This window comes from Sciurus vulgaris, assembly GCF_902686455.1.
Source record: "Sciurus vulgaris genome assembly, chromosome: 16".
NCBI lineage: Eukaryota > Metazoa > Chordata > Mammalia > Rodentia > Sciuridae > Sciurus > Sciurus vulgaris.
The window spans coordinates 23,943,650-23,960,728 of NC_136477.1; the positions used below are offsets into that span (position 1 = coordinate 23,943,650).

The following is a 17,079-nucleotide window of genomic DNA, read 5'->3' on the forward strand; positions in this document are numbered from 1 at the left end:
TTTTGTTTTTTATTTAAAGACAGAGTCACACTGAGTTGCTTAGGGCCTCATTAAGTTGCTGAGGTTGGGTTTGAACCTGCAATCCTCATGTCTCAGCCTCCTGAGCCGCTGGAATTACAGGCATGCGCGATCGGCTCTTACCTCGATTTTTTTTGTTGGGTCACACAAATCAATTATATCTTAGTATACTGTTGTCTGTTTCAGTAATAAAGGCTACATGATCAAATAGCTAACCCGAGACATCCCAGTGGGTGAGAACATTATCTCTGTCCCTGCTGGCTACTACTGCAATCATGTCCACCTTGGTTCTCACACTGGAGAGCTGCTGTTGGTTCAGACCCTTCTGGGATCCTGTTATTCCCACTGAAATGAAAGAGCTCATTCTAGCCCTAACATTTCCTACTAGTATCTACAGCCTGCAGAGAAAAACCACCCAAGTGCTTTAAAAAAGTGTTTCTGCTCCTCTTCCAATCTATTTATTTCTCAAGGCAAGTTCTTCTGGACTCTGTTGTGGCACATATTTAAGCAGTGGTGAGAATCTCTCAAAATCTTTGGACAACTTTCTCTATTTTCATGACTTTCAAAGTGTGGCCCAGAGACCCCAATGGGGACTGTATGAGCTCAAACTCATTTGCAATACTATGGTGAGTTTTGTTTTTTTTCTCTCTCTTATTCTCTCATGAATGTTCAGTGGACATCTCTGCAAAGTGAATGCAGAAGCAAGTATGAGAATCCAGCTCTGATTAAGCTGGACACTAAAGAGATTTATAAAATAATGCTACTTTTTATTTTAGAAGTTTTTATTAAAATGTTTTATGCAAAAATATGAGTTTACTCTTAAGCATTACTAAAAAATATTTTCAAATTTCTCTTTGAATTTCTAACAAATGAATGACAAATATCTATAGCTACAGAACACATAATCAAAAATTCTTTGAGGTCTTCAATATTTGAAGAGTAGAGAGGCATCCAGAGACCAAGAAAATTGGAAAACTTTTGGTTTGTCTTATATCCTAGGACTTTAGAAATTACAACCATATTTAGTATTAGCCCATTGTTGAATCCAGCTTTAAAGCTAATCTACTAAGAAAATAGGACTGCAAATTCAACACATTTGATTCAAGAGTCATACAACTAAACTTTTTTTCTATTCAAAGCTTGTAGTTTTAGGAGATTTTTTTCGTTTTTGTTTTTGGTACTGGGGATTGAATTCAGGGGCACTCAACCACTGAGTCACATCCCCAGCCCTATTTTGTATTTTATTTAGAGACAGAGTCTGAGTTGCTTAGCACCTTGCTGTTACTGAGGCTGGCTTTGAACTCATGATCCTCCTGCCTCAGCCTTCCAAGTTGCTGGGATTATTAGGAGATTCTTTTATCACAGTCGTTGAGATTCCCTAGGTTTTAATCCACGTCTTAAATCAAGAGTTTAAGAACTTAACTCTCTCCAGAATCACTAGAAAGAGTAATCTCAACCTCTGAGTCTTAAATTCATTGTGGTTTTAAAAAACTTACGTGTATGTTCTGTGGCAATCACTTACTACTCTAAAGCATTTTCTTCCTATGGATATTCATTCCATGTGACACCAATTTAAACAGCTATGATAACAATATGAATGATTCATGGGGTGCTGGGAATTGAACCCAGGGCTTTACACATACTAGGCAAATGCTTTACCACTGAGCTACATCTCCAACCCCACACAGTCATTTTCCAGCGTTCTGTTAAAGGCTACAAAATCTCCATACTTTAACATAATCTGGATTTCACTGCCTTTGTCTCCACGCAGACCAGATATCCACTCTAAGTTTCCTCCAATAATTGAGTGTCTTTTTAAAATAACTTTATTTTTTATTCATTTATTTTAAAAAATATTTTTAGTTGTAGATGAACACAATACCTTTATTTTATTTATTCATTTTTATGTGGTACTGAGGATTGAACCCAGTACCTCACATTTGTGAGGCAAGTTCTGTACCCCTAAGCTACAGCCCCAGCCCTCATTTATTTTTTTAATGTGGTGCTGAGGATCAAACCCAGTGCCTCACACATGCTAGGCAAGCGCTCTACCTCTGAGCTACAACCCCAACCCACTGAGGACATTTTGCCAGCATCTACTTGTGGTACCAATTCCTGCATTAGTCTGGGCTCTTAATTGGAAGCAATAGAAATGAATGTTGATTTATTTAAGCAAAACAAGAGTGTTTATAGAACTAAGGTTATAGCTCAGTGGTAGAGCACTTGCCTAGTACATGTGAGGCCCTGGGTTCCATCCTCAGCACCACATAAAAATGAATAAACAAAATAAAGGTATTGTGTCCACATACAACTAAGAAATTCTTTTTAATTGAAAACAAATGGGATATATGTTGTTTCTCTGTACATGAAGTAAAGGCATACCATTTGTGTAATAATACATTTACATGGGGTAATGGTATTTGATTCATTCTGTTATTTTTTCCTCTCCCCGCACCCCTCTCTTCCCTCTATACAGTCCCTCCTTCCTCCATTCTTGCCCCCCTCCCACCCGCCATTATGTGTCATCATCTGCTTATCAGTGAGATCATTTGTCCTTCAGTTTTTTGAGATTGGCTTGTCTCACTTAGCATGATATTCTCCAATTTCATCTATTTGCCTGCAAATGCCATAATTTTATTATTCTTTATGGCTGAGTAATATTCCATTGCATATATATACCACAGCTTCTTTATCCATTCATCAGTTGAAGGGCATCTAGGTTGGTTCCACAATCTGGCTATTGTGAATTGGCGATTATCAAGAATACAAGCAACAATAGGTGTTGGTGAGGATGTGGGGGAAGAAGGTACACTCATACATTGCTGGTGGGGTTGCAAATTAGTGCAGCCACTCTGGAAAGCAGTGTGGAGATTCCTTAGAAAACTTGGAATGGAACCACCATTTGACCCAGCTATCCCACTCCTTGGCCTATACCCAAAGGACTTAAAATCAGCATACTACAGAGAAATATTTTTAAAAAACAGAGTATATTGCAAAAATTCTGGGCAGCTCAGTGAATTTATTAAGAAGGTTGGAGAACTGGGCTTAACAGAACAGATAAAGAGAGCCATCAAGTTAGGGTTAGCGATAACCCAGGATTTAGGGCTGGTGCTAGGGTTAAGGTTAGGGACAGAGGTATATTTGGAATATGGCTAAACCTAGGGTTACAGTGAGATAAGGAAGATGGGTATGGTGGTGAACACCTATAATCCCAGCAATTTGGGAGGCTGAGGCAGGAGGATTGCAAGTTCCAGGTTAGCCTAAGCAATTTAGCAAGATCCTCAACAACTTAGTAAGACCCTGTTTCAAAATAAAAAAACAAAAAGAACTGGCAATGTGATTCAGTGGCAAAGTGCCCTGGGTTCAATCCTACTACCAAAAACAAACAAAAAACCCCCAAAAAACAAGGGGACTAAGATTCAGTTTGGGACTGGAGTTAAATCTCTGGTTGCAAAAGACCCAGTTTTAGGGTTTTGGCTTGGGGTAGTCTTAGGGCTTTTTTTTTTTTTTTTTTTTTTTTTTTTTTTTTTTGCGGGGGCGTGGATGGGTACGGAGAGATAGAACTCAGGGGCACTCAACCACTGAACCCCATCCCCAGCCCCAGTTGGTATTTTGCTGAGGCTGGCTTTGAACTCATGATCTTTCTGTCATAGCCTCCCGAGCTGCTGGGATTATAGGTCTGTGGCACCTTGTCCAGCTGGTTTAGGGTTTCTTTGAATGTAAGTTCAAAAAGAGCCTTATCACTTGAGCCAGTACCTTGTCTAGTGCTATGGTCATGATTATGGTCACAGGACAGTGATAAGAATCATAAGGTGAATATTGTGCATGCTTTGAGTCTCACCTAGATTTTCTTTTCTTTTTTATGTGGCCTATTTTATTTTAGTGTCATTTTTTTTAGACCATCACATTCATTTATGACTTGAGTGAAACACAAGAAATCAGAAAATTTCAAAGCTAGGAACAAGGCATTTTCTTAGAAATAAAGAAATACACAAAAATCAATAACTTACCAGAGTGGTGCTGCACATCTGTAATCCCAGTGGCTGGGAGGCCGAGGCAGGAGGATCCCAAATTCAAAGCCAGCCTCAGCAAAAGTGAGGTGCTAAGCAACTCAGTGAGACCCTGTCTCTAAAACTAAGATAAAAAATAGGGCTGGGGATGTGGCTCAGTGGTTGAGTGTCCCTGAGTTCAATTCCTGGTTTAAAAAAAAAAATCAGCAACTATTTATCATATGCTAAGCTCAAATAAAACACCAGGATGTGTACACAATTTTAAAAATCTGAATTTCCTGAACCTTACTCTTTTAAAAATAATCTAATTATAAAAAAATAATTTGGGGGTATAGTTCAATGGTACAGCACTTGCCTAGCATGTCCCTAGTATCACTACACACACATATAACAACAACAACAACAACAAAATGAATTCAAGTCCTAATCTACCTTAACTGTTCATTCCTTTTCTGAATTTCTTTTTGATGGTACTGTTTTTTTAACCCAGGGATACACTACCACTGAGCTACATTCCCAGCCCCTTTTTGAGACAAGGTCTTGCTAAGTTGCCCAGGCTGGCCTCAAACTTTCCATTTTTTTGCCTCATTCTCCTGAGTCACTAAGATTACTGGCATAAGCCACCGTACCTGGCCCTTCTCTGAATTTCTCTAACATAATTCTGTAGTTCTCAACATCGTTCCTTGTTTTGTCTATACTGTTTTTATACAGATCTTAACTAATTATATCTCTGAGTATACAGTAAGCTCCACTGAAGAGACTTTGCAGTGTCTAGCACTTTACATTGAATTTAACTAGCACACAGTAGAGACTGATTGACATGTATATTTTGGCAGACATCTTTCCACATCCCGCTGGAGTGAGAAGGAAGATGTGTATTGGTGGTAGCATACAGAATCTAAGAGAGCAAGATGTATTACATGTGCAGAATCAACATCTAATAGGTTACTGTCTGAGCAAAGGGGTTAATATGACTTTTATTTAATTCTGAGAAAAAAAATCACTGTATAATTCTCAACAACATAGTAATTTGATGGGGGAAAAGTATGCATATGTTATAGCCATCAAAGATTAAGTAACTCTAAACACTATTTAACATCTTTGGAATTTATAGGTAACAATCCAAAATCAACATGCTAAAGATATGATTGTTTAGTCAGAGGCAATCTTCATGTTGTGTTCCTGCTCCTTGCAATGACAATTCTCAAAAATCTTTTGTTACCTCTTCTACCTTATTTGTAGCAAGAGTCCTCTCACACTCCTTATTTGCATGATGCAGATAAACAGACACACTCTGGTCCTTCACAGACTCCACTAACGGAGTCAAGAGATCTTCTAGTTCCTTCTGCTGTGACAGGATAAAATCTCATTCTTGTTCTAAACTTCTCTGATTCAGTTTCACCTTTTCCACTTGATGAGTAATCTCATCACTCTCCGTCAACGTACAGTTTCAAGCATTGACCCCGGGGTGGCCTGGCGAAGAGAATATTTTGTTGATCTTCTAACTCAAGGCTCCCCTTGTCTATCAGACCATCCAGCTGCCCATATGTCATCAGCGGAGTTATTTTTGAATTAACACTTGAAGTTAAGAGACGTAGAAGGAACACTGCCTGGATCAGTGTTATTAATTCAGGTTAAAGTCACTGTATAATTGTGATGGTGGTGATGGTGGTGACAGTGGTGGTGGTAGTTGTGTAAGTTATAGTAGATGCAGTAGGTGCTGCTCCCCCTGCTCCAGGGAATTTTAACCCAGATCCCAAAGTTATACCACTAAGTATTCTAGCTGAAGTTGTTGGAGCACCAAATGAGAGCTCCATGGCAGTTATGAATGTAAAAGCATTTGCTATTGAGGGAAATAGCACGGTGCTAGGACCATTAGTGGTGGCGACAGTAAGTAGATGCTAGAACCAAATGTTAGGAGCAGTTGCTGCTCAGTGCCCCATACGCGGGGTAGCCTCTGAGGCTGCGTAGTCGTCAAAGGGGCAGGCCTGGATCTCTCTCCTAGGTTTTATCTGGCTAGTACACACTTCAGAACTTTTCTTGCATTAATGATAACAACCTTGGCTCTGGAAATTAGGGTACTTATCCTTAGTAGCCTTCAGTAATGACTGGCTGATTCGGGCATTCAAAAGTGACATTCTTGCCTCAAGTTGGGACCAAATTGGAAGTACGGATTATGGTTCAAAGCTCCCAAAGGGTCTCCAGCTATACCACTTTCTTGCTTAGCTTTTCCCTGTAACCTGTCCTGCTTCCTTCACTCTCCTCTTTTTTCTTTTTGAACATTGTGCCCAGCTGAGAGATAACGCTTCTTATCATCCTTGCAGATACAATGGGTCCATCTCCCTTCTCTTAAGAACCCTTTCTTAATAAATCCCATGCATGAGAATCTCCTCAGGTACTACTTTTTAAACAATTCCACCTCAGACAGTAAGAAATAACCCAAACATTAGAAGATTCTGGTTCTAAGATGCTGAAACTGACAAACATCCACAAAAGCAAACCAGAGGTAGAATCCCCCTTAACTACATATTCTGCTGTGGGGGTCAACATCTTTCTCTACTTTCTGGGGGCTCCTGGGAGCAGATCCTCTGACTGTTCATTGTTTCAGGCTCAGGCTAATATAGTGTCTAACACATAGTAGGTCCTCAATATACCTTTAAAGAATGAGAGGAAGGGTGATACATAGGATTTCTCTGATTCTGCTCTTTGATTGCTGTGGATTTGAAGGTCCTGCTGCCAGACTTTTCCTCTTGAAGCAATCTGTCCTGCAGTCAGATCAGTAGTGCTGCTAAGCACCTCAGTTATTAACTCTATAGGACTCCTTGACACACACTCTGCACTCCCTTGTCTTAACCATATCCTTCCCCTTTATGTCTTCATGTTCATCCAAGGCCCCTATTTCTCTGTAGATTTTTTTTTTTTTTTTGAGAAGTAATCTTCTTGCTATGTAGCCCAGTTGTCCTTCAACTCCTGGGTTAACACAATCCTCCTACCTCATCTCCAAAGTGCTGGGACACAGGCACATGCCACTGTACCTGCCACTAGGTAATTTTTCTTCCTTTTTTTATTATAAAAATTTAAAATCAAAATTAAAAACTGTCTCCAACTAGTGCAAAAATAGCTCCATGGAGCAAAATTAATGAGCTAGAAACAGACCTTAATGCATATATTAAAAAAGTGGTCTACAGTGAGGGAGATACCACAAATTCCAAAGAATGGGAGCATTTTAGTGTTGGTATAATCGGCTAATTATTCAGAGGAGTAATAACGTTATATCCTAATTCCCGATTTTCACCAAAATAAATTCCACATAAATTAAATAATCTAATGTAAAAGGTGAAAAAAAAATAGGAAAATAAGCAAATATCTAATCTCCAAATACCTTTCCAAGTTTAAAAATTATTTTTTTGGGCTAAAATAGTAGCTCAGTGGTAGAACTCTTGCTTAGCATGTTTGAGACCTTGGGTTTGACACACAGAACTGCAAAAATAATCATTTTTTAAAAAAACACAGGAAATGCTAAACTTTTGACCTCATCATATTACATAGGAATTGATCCTCAGAAATAAAACCAAAGATGCTTGCCAACACTGATGAATAAGAATGATCCTTTCAGTGTTACCTATGTATCAGGAAAAATGAAAAGAAACTAACTTCTATTCTGGACCAAGAGAGTGTACCTCCCCTCCTATCACTGCCTCAGAGACTGTTCAGGAAGTCTAGTCTAATAGTTCAGCCTCAATTTGGAAGAAAAAACTAAATTCAAACAATGAGCATATTTTTTGCTTTGTTAAAGGTCAAAACCAGAGTTCTAAACAATGTTTTTAGAAACACTCCTTACTGACCCTTCTAGGTGACAAAAGATTAGATCAGGTCAGTTTTTTCCAGACGGAAGTGATTAATAGAGAATTAAGTTGCTGTACCAGACCACGTGTTAAGCCTTACAACTTTTCCCTGAAGACAAGGAGGAAAGAGGGGTAAATCCTGAACTGGGTTGAAGAGATGAGAAGATAAAAATAGAGTTGCAGGCACAGTCCTTAGGAGGAGTGTGGCATGTGGTCACCTGTAGGAGGGATGCCTCAGTGACTTGTGGGACCTAGGTATGCAATACTCCATTTTGTCCATGTAAATGTCTAATATATATATATATGCACATATATATATATATATACACACATATATATGTATATATATGCATATATATGAATTACGTATATATGTATACATACATACTATATACATATATGCATGCTACATACATATATAATACACATAGATGAGATTGTATATACTATGTATATAATTAAAAGTATACATTAATTTAAATTATATGATATACAGAAAGTTTGCAGTATATGGTTCCAAATTCAAAATGTACCTCTTGCACCTGCCTACATCCTCTCCAGTCAGTAATTACTGGTTTCTCGTACATCCTTCAGGAAGTGTTGGGAATATTCTTTGCAAAATAAGAAAATACCCACATATAGTCTTCCTTCTCTATTTTTCTCTTCACAAATTGTAGTATCCTAAATATTATGCAACTTGTTTTTTCCTCTTAATATTCTACCTTAGAGATATTTGCATATCAATACATGAAGAGCAACTTTGCTTTTAATTTGTTCCCGGACACCACCACCACTTCACGCTGCATTGCTCAGGTTGACCCCCTCAAGTGGTCCTCCTACCTTAGCCTTCTAAGCAGCTGGGACTACAGGCATGCATCACCATGACTGGCTTGTTTCTAATTTGTCTCCCGTGGATGGACATTTGATTTTAAAAAATTACGAACAGGGCTGCAATGAATACTCTTCTGCATATATAATTTTGGGAGGATAAGAATTTGTCTACTGAGCCAGGCACTGCAGTAGACACCTATAATCACAGTTGCTCTGGAGGTTGAGGCAGGAGGATCACAAGATACAGGTCAGTCTCAGCAACTCAGCGAGGCCCTAAGCAACTTAGTGAGATCCTGTATCAAAAAAAAAAAAAAAAAAAAAAAAAAAAAAGAAAGAAAGAAAAGAAGATATCTTGTAGATAAATATTCCTAGAAATGGAATTGATCGATTGATCGATCCTGGGGATCTGATTTGTATATGATTTGTCATTTTCTAGATACTGCCAAATTGTTCTCTTATTAGCAATGGGCAAATGTCTGCTTTATAACTCCTTTACCACCCCTCTAACTAATAGTTTTGTTTCCTTTCTGTGCTGTAACTGCTCACATTTTAAGTAAAACTCCATTTCACACAGTGACAAGGATTTTAGAGAATGAAAGAGGAGGAAAGTACTGTTAGAAGTATCATTGAGGGGGATTAGAACACGTCACCCCAAACATGCTGCTTTGGCATATTGATACTTTGAATTAAAGGTGTTTGAGAAACTTCAGATACAAATAGGGTTTCCTATCTGTATCTTTCTATCATAAAACGGCATATATTTTTTGTGAGAAAGGTATTCTCCTCCCTTTAGTGGGAAAAACATTCTTATCACTGCTGATGGGGAGTTGATACCAAAGTGAATCTGTAACAATAAATCTTATTAAAATAATGTTTACCTTCTACTTCAATTCTTTCCTATGAAGGTTCTGATGCATATGTAAAAGAAATCAAAATATTAACATCAAATAAAATTTGCATGCTTTTCTCTTGTTAATCTCCTGTCAGTTTAATTCAAAGGTCTGGTTCACAGAATTTACAAATTTGGAGGACAACACTGTCAATAATGCTAGGGGAAGTAGGCCAAGAGGCAAAGAGAGTGTGCTAAAGATCACTGACAAGCGGGTGCTTATAGAAGGATTATTCTCCTTTGAGGTCCTTCCAGAGTAAAGTGTTGCAGCAGTCTGAGGTTCCCAGCCTCCAGTTTCTTTGCCAAGGAAAAGGAGTTTCCTGAGCTAGTAACTTCAAGCAGAGCAGGCCATATCCTAAGGATGGCTGGAGACTCCATCACCTCCTGGCCAGCATCTGTGTCTAGTGCTATGGGGAATTACAACTCAGAAGAGCACCAAAGGAAACTATCTCCTGCCCTCTGAAATTTCTGCCTCCTCACAGTGAATTTCCCAGCCTCCTTCTCTCTCATTCATGTGTTTTTCTCTTAAGTAATGCTTTCCTTCTGTTTCCACTATGACCATTTTATACTTATTTTTCACTGTCCTTGACCTAAACCAAATGAATGACTGGCAAACCCACAACCATAATGAGCAATTTCAAAACATCTTTTTTCAGGAACTGGCTGAGCAAGTAGAAGAAAGAAACATAAAATGGGATTTAGAAGATTTGAACGTGTCAGTTAATAAGCTTGAAAATATGCATATAAAAATTTAAACCTGACAAATAAGAAAAATATATTCCTTTCAAACTTCTGTGAAACATTAGAAAATATAGTCATCCCCTTCCTTCTTATCCACAGTTTCACTTTCTGTGGTTTCATTTACTTGCAGTTAATTACAATCTGGAAATATTAAATGGAAAATTCCAGAAATAAACAATTCATAAATTTTAAATTGCAGGTTGTTCTGAGTAGCATAATGCAAGCTCACATCTATCTACTTTATTCCACCCAGGATGAGAATCATCTCTTTGTCCAGTGTATCCATGCTGTGTACTTCACTAGACTGTTAGTAACTTTGTAGATGTTTTGGTTAGCAGATAGACTGGTGTGGTATTGCTGTTCTTATGTTCAAATAATACTTATTTTACTCGATAATGGTTCAAAAGTGCAAGATCAGTGATGCTAGAAATTTGAATATACCACAGGGAGACCATAAAGTGCCTCCTTTAAGTGAAAAACTGAAAGTTCTCGACTTAATAAGGAAAAAAAAATGCATGGGAAATTTGCTAAGATCTCATTAAGAAGAATCTTACATCCATGAAATTGTGAAAGAAAAAAATTTTGGTATTTTGCTGTCGCACCTCAAATGGCAAAAGTTACAGTCTTGGTGCACATTGAGTGCTTACCTAAGATGGAAAAGTCATTATATGTATATATGCATAGGTAAAAGCAAAGTATATTTGTGTTCAGTATTATAAGCTATTTCAGGTATCCTCTGGGGGTCTGGGAATGTATCCCCTGAGGATAAGAGGAAGCTACTGTAGTAGACATTCATTAGGCCACAAAGAAAATTTTAATAAATTCCCAAATGCAAATAACATGTAGGTCAACAACAAAATCTAATTGCTATTTAAAAATACCCCCAACTCGGTTCAGACCCCTGGGCAGCAGTCCTTTCCACTTGCTAGTAGTGGGAGGTATCCTTTCCTGCGCATTTCAGGCCCCACATGGTCACCACCTCCGAGATTGTCGTGTGGCTCTCAGAAGCCCAAGACTGTCCTGGGGCGCAGCCGTGGCCACCCTCCACTCTCCCTACCAGCAGGCTGATTTCGAGGTAACATCTGGTAGGGAAACAGTCATGCTTTCGGTGCCCGCTGAAGTCACTGTGATCTCGTTAGATATCAAAGGGCAGTTTATTTCCTTACATCAAATAAAATGTTAAAGAGTATCTGCAGACAAATTGGGAAGAAGAGGAGTGACAACAGGATGTCAATCTTTTGAGAAAACAAATTGAAGATGTCCACCTGGATGGGGCTGTTCCAATCTCTGCAGCAGCTGGGAACCGGGTAGATGATTAAACCAGATAATCCAGGCTGTGATAGATAATGTGTGCTGGCAGATGTCTCTGGACCGAAAGACCACAGCACTCAAACAGCTGCAGGGTCACATGTGGAGGGCAGCATTCACAGTTGGGCGTATAGCAGAGGTCTTTGAAGATGTAATTCCAGCAGTCAGGAAGTAGAGAGAAGCTGGGATGAAGGTGTAGATCTATTCTTCTAGAAGTGTAAAGGCTCAGAAATTATTTGGGCATTCTACAGAGGGAAATATTCCAGAGCTTTTTTTTTTTTTTTTTTTTTTTTTTTTTTTTTTTTTTTTTTTGTGGTGCTGGGAATCGAACCCACGGCTTTGTGCTTGCAAGGCAAGCACTTTACCAACTGAGCTATCTCCCCAGCCCCTTCCTGAGTTTTTTGATGGTCACTTTCATACCAAGATTGGACACAAAGTGGAGAGTGAGAGTTATGGAAAGATTGCAAACAGCATCATTGGATGCTCAACCAAGAACTTAGTTCAAACAGATGTTACTTTAGAGGCCAGTGCTGCTGAGGAAGCAGATGTGCATGTAGCTGTTGGTGAGACCTGGCAAATGCTGGATTAACAGATGATGAGAAAACTTACTGCAGCCTCATCACATCCTTCAGCAAATGATACCGGCCTTTCTCAGCATAGAGGAAAATTTCTACGAGAGACCAAACTGTTCCCTAGAGTTGTTCCCCTAGTGTCTAGTTTTATTCTAAAACTAGTAACTTACTAGTTTACTATATAAACTTTACTAGTAAAGTAACTTACTTATATATACATACATATGTATGAAAGTATATATGTGTATGTTCATTAATTTTCATGGGCTCATAAGTGAGAAAAAAGTCTTCAGTGAAAACAAAACATATTTAAAGATGTTCTGTATGTAGAAATAGTTTGAGACCATAACACCCTTAATGAGGGCAAAGTGCAGTTGATAGAACAACATACAGATCAAATCTGTTGTGATTATCAAATCCTATACCAAAATGAGAATTTAGTTTTGAAAATTATTCAGAGGCCTATTATTTGAATACTGGAAATACTTCAGAGACTTTCTTAAAAATTCTTTGCCCTTGTTTAATGGTGAGTTAGAAGATTTACAAAAGCTGTATTTCATATTTGCCTCCCTTGGTACAAAAGACAAAGGTATTTGTTTCTGCTCCCAAAGAGCAAAATCAGGAAAGAAAACTCACTTGAGTCTTGATCAGTCAAGTATTTGTTACTTAAGAAGAAACTTACTAATCACATGGCACCCGTAGCCAGCACCTGCCTTAACAACAAATGTACGCTGATGTAACAGCTAAAAAAAAGAAATGTTTTTTAATGTTCAAAACAATGATTCTAATTCTGCTCATTGTTACCAGTTGCCTAACTTTAACGGTTTAAGAAAATATATTAATTGCTACTTACTATATTTTAAAATAAAGTTTTGCTGAAATTATTTCATAACACCAAGAAGCACCATAATATGTAATATTTTCCCCTTGAATGTGAGAAATGTAATTTTTTAAAAACAATTTTTTAGATGTTGTTGGACCTTTATTTTATTCATTTATTTATATGTGGTGCTGAGAATCAAACTCAGTGCCTCACTAGGAAGTGCTCTACCACGGAGCCACAACTCCAGCCTAAGAAATGTAAATTTTATAATAGCATTATTTATCCTGGTTCAATTCTAATAGGATTCCATGTCAGTTTTATGTTGTGATGAATAAAAGCATTCTCTTTCAGTTTTTAATTTTTTAATTTGTTCTAATTAGTTGTACATGACAGTAGAATGCATTTATACATTTTGATAGATCATTCATAAATAGAGTGTAATCTCCCATTCTTCCGATTATACATATTGCAGGATCACATCAGTCATGCAGTCATACATGTACATGAGGTAATAATGTCTGTTTCACTCTGCTATCATTCCTTCCTCCATACCCCTTCCCTCCCTTCACTCCCCTCTACCTAATATAAAGTAACTCTATTTTTCCCTATCCCCCCCCACTTATTGTGAATTAACTTTTGCATATCAGAGAAAACATTCGGCCTTTGTTTTTTTTGGGTTTGGCTTATGGCATGTATATATATGTGTGTGTGTGTTTTCATATATATATATATACACACACACACACATATATATACACATATATATACACACACATATATATATATGATGGAATATTATTCAGCTTTAAAGAATGATATGCTCTCTCAGTTTTATAGAGGTTCCTGAACTATACCACATACTACCATAATCAAAACAAACTCAGATTGAAGAAAAATTTTAATAAGAATTTTTAGTTTTGTCTTAAAAAATACCAACTCGAATCTTGGTTTAAAGTGCAGACTATGAATGTTATACCTTACCATGTCTTTGAAGATATCAATTATAATTTTTGAAGCTTTTTCATCTGATTTCAGCATTGTTTCCTTTAAGTTACTTTTGTAGGTTTGCTTATTTTAATCTCCTTCAGAGAGTGTTTCCTCACATAGCTTGATATTTTTGTTTATGTGTTCATATGTAAGAGTTAGGCACTAAAAGGCTCAGTATTTGTTGTATATTTAGGGGATTATTAACTAGTGAACTTCATTTTGTAGTGAGGAAGCAGTGAGATAGCGTTTTTTTTTTTTTTTTTAAACTGTATACTCTCCCTTCTGCCAGATGTTGGTATTTTCTCATGTGCAAATCTCTTTTCCAACAACAAAAAAAAAAATTCCAGTGCTTTTAGTTTTATACATAGTAGTTGGGTTCATCCTGACAAACTCATACATGCACAGAAATTGATTTCAGTTTATTCCAGTCTTTTGACTGAAGATTAGAAGACTAGCTGCTGTCATTCTGTGAAGGACAGGGGGCTAAGGAAAGGCTTCATGTTTCAGAATTCATGTTGCTTAGGAAGTATTTCTCATTTTATCTTGCAAGCAAAAGCTAATGCAGGAAGCTTGGTGCACCCCTGTAATCCCAGTAACTCTGGAGGATAAGACAGAAGGTTTATGTTTGAGGCCAGCCTCAGCAATTTAGGGAGACCCTGTTTTAAAATAAAGAAAAGGGCTGGTCTAGGGATGTAGCTCAGTACCCAAATAAAGAAAGTTACTGGAGGGAGCTGCTGCCCTGGGTGATGAGGTCTGTTGGCAGTGGAAGTGGAATTCCTTTCATCCATTATCAAGAGGAGGACTAATTACTTAGGTCCTTGGACTTTTAATGGTGGAGTTGGGGATACTTCTGATGTGGATCCTGTTTGGCTAAACAAAGTCCTTTCTGTACTCCAGAAGTGCCTCAGAATTTCCATCTGAGGATGGTTCCTTTCTTTGTTCCTAAGTGCCCTGATGGTTTCAATCTCAATTGAATAATTTCAGTGAGGCTTTGCGAGGCCTCATGGTAAATTCATATGTTCAGCTCCTCATATTGAATTTCGAGGCCAAATTATTTTGTGAAGACAATCATAGCCCTTCCCAAGTGTCTTGTTTTGTCTCCCTTCTAAGTGGAAGTAGAGTGTCTTTCTCAGGACCCACCCTGAATACCTACAATTCTTCAGTCTTCAAAATTTATATTTGTTTTAATGTCTCTCCAGGATTTAAGTGAATTTTCTTAGTTTATCTTTTCCTCCAAAAAGTTTTTGATGACTTTACATGCATCATTATTATTCATATACTTCTTTGTATGAATTATGACTTTTTCTCCTTCTATGCAACATCTAACACAGTGCTTTGCCCAGAGGAAATTTCTGTGTTGAATGAAAAGATTCTATATGATAATACAGAGATGAGGAAGATGATGCATTAGGGGCTTCTGAGAAAAAGGTTGACTAAGAAACTCACCATTTGAAAGCATTTGACATTTTTTCTGTTTTTTGTTTTTTTGGAGATAGAACCCAGGAGCGCTTTACCACTAAGCCACACCCCCATCCCTTTATGTTTTTTGACAGGGTCTCACTAAGTTGTTGAGGTTGGCCTCTAACTTGAGATCCTTGAGCCTCAACTGCCAGCGTAATTGGGATTACAGCCATGGACCACTGTGCCCAATTAGCGCACTCAGGAATTTAAGGAATTTAACACAATGTTTCAGCTCTTGACTGTTCAATACCCAACTGTTCTTTTCTTTTTGAAGTTGAATTAGTTTGTTAATGTCTGGACCAGAAGTAGCCACCGAGTCATGCCTATGTGTTCTACAGCTTATCAAACCCATGGAATCTCAGAAAAATGTACACGCATACAAACATTTTAACTAACTTAGCAGGTTTATAAATTACCAAAAAGCATCCAGGGAAACCAGGCTAGGAATCCTCAGGATTTAATACTGTTTCGGACATAAACTCTTATGTTATTTATCAAAACTTGGAAAAAACCGAAAGATTGTATTATCTTCACTAATTTGGGAGTGGTCCATGAAGAAAGCTTTTCCGTACCAAAGTTGTTAAATACACAAAATAGTAAGATTCTTGAAAAGGCAGGAAGGGTTTGAAGTAAAACAATATGAGACATGCTTCACCTAAGACCAGAGTATGGCTACTGGATTCCAGTGTGGCCCTTGACCAGCAATATTCGCGTCACCTGGTAATCAGAAATGTAAACTTTTAGACCTCACATTTACAGAATCATTAGCTCTGTGGGTGAAGCTGTGTTTTGTCAACAAGCGCTCCAGGTGACTGATGCTCAAGTTTGAAAATCACTGCGCTAACTTGGATGGAAGGAGGTCGAAAAGGGAGAGGTGGTTCTCACGTGTCTGGTGGCGGGAATTTGAAGGCATGAAGAGGTGTTTATTAAGCAATCAACTCAAGAAGAACTGGTTCGGTTTCCTCATTTATACACAGGAAGATAATCCACGGCCTTCTCTTTTCTCAAGGATGAGGAACCCGCTTCTGAGCGCTTAGTTGCTCGGACTACGCGACAGGTACACCTCAGCTCCTGGAGGGCAGTGAGGGCAGGCCTCCATGGTCCCCAACTCTGGAACGACTTCCCAGACAGGTCAGGTCTACCTGTTCAACACCTCGGGTCCCGCAACCTGTTAAGAATGAATACGTGGCGCGGGCTTCCAATTCTAGCAATAGGAACTGAATGGCTCCGCCCGTTAGCGCCCGCCTTCCTTCCGGCGTTCTGCGTGCTGCCATGGATACGGCACGGTCGAATCCACATGCTGAGGGGGGCTCGGCCTGCAAGCCCGTATGCTGCCATTGTGAGTTCCGCCTACTTCAGCACGTCCCACCCCGATCTCGAGCCGTGGTTCCCCCTAAGGTGGGGTGCGAGGTCTTTAAGGTTAAGGGAGACTCCGGGGCGGCCTCACTTCCGGGACCCGGCCAATGAGGAACGAGACAGAGCAGCCAGTGAGAGTCCCACTTTCCTTCCGGCGTTCTGCGTGCTGCCCTGGAGATGGCGCGGGCTGATCCAAATGCAGAGGGGAGCTGGGCTAGCGAGGCCCGACCGTGCTTCC

General features: G+C 38.7%; 1 pseudogene across 1 annotated transcript; it reads left to right on the plus strand.

The window, feature by feature from the left end:
- The first annotated feature begins 5,843 nt into the window (after nt 1-5,843).
- On the plus strand, nt 5,844-12,281 carry LOC306647138 (enolase-phosphatase E1-like; annotated as a pseudogene). Its single transcript has 4 exons — nt 5,844-5,918; nt 11,296-11,409; nt 11,668-11,913; nt 12,028-12,281. The product of its transcript is annotated as an enolase-phosphatase E1-like (transcript).
- The last annotated feature ends 4,798 nt before the right edge of the window (nt 12,282-17,079 follow it).